The sequence below is a fragment of the Triticum dicoccoides genome, chromosome 3B (genome assembly GCF_002162155.2).
Source record: "Triticum dicoccoides isolate Atlit2015 ecotype Zavitan chromosome 3B, WEW_v2.0, whole genome shotgun sequence".
Lineage (NCBI taxonomy): Eukaryota > Viridiplantae > Streptophyta > Magnoliopsida > Poales > Poaceae > Triticum > Triticum dicoccoides.
The window spans coordinates 824,189,400-824,192,821 of record NC_041385.1 but is presented as its reverse complement, the minus strand read 5'-3'; positions in this window follow the sequence as shown (position 1 = coordinate 824,192,821).

The following is a 3,422-nucleotide window of genomic DNA, read 5'->3' as shown; positions in this document are numbered from 1 at the left end:
CAATCACGTCATTCCTATCTTGTTTGGCTATATCCTTGTCGTGCCGATTTTAACTGTGCTACCTGGTCCTCTTCCCAGAGCATAATTTTTGACGATGAGCTAAGCTTACGTCGATCTTTCCTCATCATATCATTTTAATTTGGACAACAAGCTTGCTTTGGAGTTTGTGTCCTAACTGTGGTCCCAATAACCTTTTGCTTCATTATTCGTTTGACTTGATGTCATCGTCGATCAATTACATCTTCGTGTAACCTCTCGACAAATGTGTCGTGATCATCATCAACCTTATGAGCTCTTCCAGGATATCAATCGGATTCATGATGAGAAATACCATCCATGCCTCGATGATTTGTGTTATCATCAACCACTTTACTGCCTTCCCTCCAACACCAACTTGTCTGTGTTTTGTGTTATACCTTGAGTTCCTTGCTACCTAGCCTTGTTCTTCTTTACCTTGGAATATTACCACCTTTTATGTCAAGAATGTCGTGGGAATTTCACCACCTCTTAAGAATTCTTGGTATGGTGATACTTCTCACCATCACCATTCTTTCATGGTCCTCGTGCTGATTCCAACCGGGGTACCCACAAGTGAACTGTGCTGTTTGGACCCTGCACTTCTAGCAACCCTATTGCTTTGAAGTTAATGGTCGGTCGTTCATTCTTAGACTATTGATTATTGAATCACCATTCTGACATTGGTCGTGCAACCCAACCCATATTTCGGGCGCACCTTTCAACCAATGTTTAGTTGTGTATGTTCTCCTCGAGCATACTTCCTTATATCATTTGGTCTGACAAATGTTATCTCCTTGTTCACTTAATTGTGGAAATCCATCTTTTGGAAATCTCGATGAATTGTCGTTGAGTTCATCAGCCACCTCCTTGACCTCTCCTTGGGTTAATGATGAACTCTTGTTAACGGAAATCACTTCATAGTTCATTTCCCGAGAATCTTACAGTGTCATCCTGTCAATTTGTGTTGCACCTTTCTTCTCAGGCATCCTGAGTCTGAGGTATCCTGACACCAATCAGATCTGAATCTCGGTCAGATATGATGGTTGGAACATGTTTCCAACAGTTATAACAATGGTCTTTATGTGACCCGGTAAGGTGCTGTCGTGCCTAGCATGGCCGGAGGCCTATTGTTATAGATTCCTTTTCAGCAAGGTTATCCATTCTTCCATGAGGAAATTGTAAGACTTATTCCACAAGTTATTCCTGATGGATCCTTTGTGTATCCAAAGTCCGACCTTTGCTTGAAAGACCATGTCAATGCTATCTCGAAGCATGTCTGTGGTACTCCGATTTTCAATAAAAACATTTGAAGCACAATGCCAAAAAAATTCCTTATCAATTATCCAAACACCATTGTATGGGTAATGTCATGAAATTTGTCTACCCTCATCTAAAGGGTTTTCTATTTATATCTTGCCATGGATATCATGCTCTGCTTGTCCTTGGGAAGGGTATACCCCTGGTATATGTGTCAAACACATTCTCCTTTCCATTGTTCTGTTTGATCTGATGATCACATTTTCCTTTCCATTGATTTGTTTAACCTTGTGATTCATATGATCTAAGTAGTAATATTCTTCTACTTATGTAAACACCTTGGTGTACAACCGTGTCAGTAAGACCCTGTTATTATTGTTAATGACTTTTTGGTAACCACCGATGGACGAGAACATTGCCTATTGGCACACCTCATTCAACGAGCGGGAAAATGGTTCTCTTCATCCCTCGCCCTTGGTACCGACATTGTTGCCAACATAACTGATAGCCTACCCTCTGACATGTCTTGCTATCATGACCGTGCAAGATGTCCACGCCCTTCTTACTTTAACCCACATGGTGGGCCCATAACCCACAGTTCCACAGGATCAAAACCTGACTCTCCGATAAACCCCCTGTTGCCAAGGTTGTTCCTCGCGCGTGGCCTTGTAAGTAATTTACGAGCCACTTTCCGAGAGATCACCAGTTCTGCTATCAGACGCAATACTTATTCCCATTGCTCTGAACCCCTTTCACACTTTGTTTCAGGCAACGAACGATTGCCTATGCGCTTGAAACTTCTATTTGCACCTTCTTACTTTGCTCATGATATTTTCTTAAGTTTCAATTCGAGAGTTGCTATCCGCCACCCTCCCCAATGTTATCGACCAGATAGTCGACCTTGCAGAGGTCTGTTCTCCCGGAATGCCCACTCTTTATTCTTTCGTAAGTACGATGGAGTTCTTGAAGAAAGGACGCCGACCTCATCATGATGACCTAAAGCAGAGACATGAAGACATCAATATATTGGACCGGCCTCTTCGAGAAGAGCCAGCCAGGATGAGAAGACCCGCTAGATTCGTTACCAAACCTTCCCCCCTTTCACTACCTCTTAAATCTCGGGACGAGATTTCTTGTAGTGGAGGAGAATTGTGACGCCCGGATAATTAAGCTACAGTGATCCCCCGCTAATGATGCCATGTCACCTCGGTTACTGTTGATAAACTCTAGATAATTCAAAACTGAAACAAATTCAAAATTTAATTAAAGGAAAACAATAAAAGTTTTCAAACATTAAATAAAAATGTTCAATTTGTACTAAATATTACATAGATAATTATGGTGTAGAGGACACAGCTTTATAAAATGCATAAATATTTTAAATTGAATTAAAACAGTAGAGAAAATAAAGAAAAAGGAAAAGAATAAAAACAGAAAACCAAACTACAAAATACAAATAAAAAGAGTAGAGGCCCCTCGCCAACTGGGCCAGACGGCCCAGCTGGCCGACCCGCTGGCCCACTCGGCCGGCCCACTCGCCCTGGCCTATCTGGCCTCGTACCCCAAACCCTAATCCCCCGGTCGCCCACTCCCACCCCACTCACTCCACTCCCCCTCTGCCCACTCCACGATCTAGATCGGATCGGGGGCGCTCGACGCCACCGCCGTCCAGAACCCCCGCTGGAGCCGCCCCACCACGCACCCGCCATCATGGGTGCCGCCTCCCCGTCTCTGTCTCCGTCGTCCTCATCCCCTCCTCACCGGACGCCGTCGACGCTCGCCGGCCCCCAACTGCGCCGCCCCGCCGCCTGCCATCGACGCCCGCCTCCTCATCTCCTCCCCGCCGCCCGACGTGCTCGACGCCGGCGCCGCATCGCCACCGATTGGAGGACCTCCCCGCCGTCGTCGTTCGTCGGGGCAACCTCACTGGAGCTCCCCTGCCTCGACCCCGCCGTCGCCGGAACGCCACCTCGACCCCCTCCTCGTCGGACCTCCCCGACCTTTGTCGAGCCCGCTGCCATTCCCCCTACGGCCCTAGTGAGCCCTGCCTCGCTCCCTCCCTCTCCCTTGCGCGCTCGCGCTCGTCCCCGCGGTCCCCGCTGATCTCGCCCGCGGTTGACGCGCTCCGGCTGCGTTCGATGCGCGCT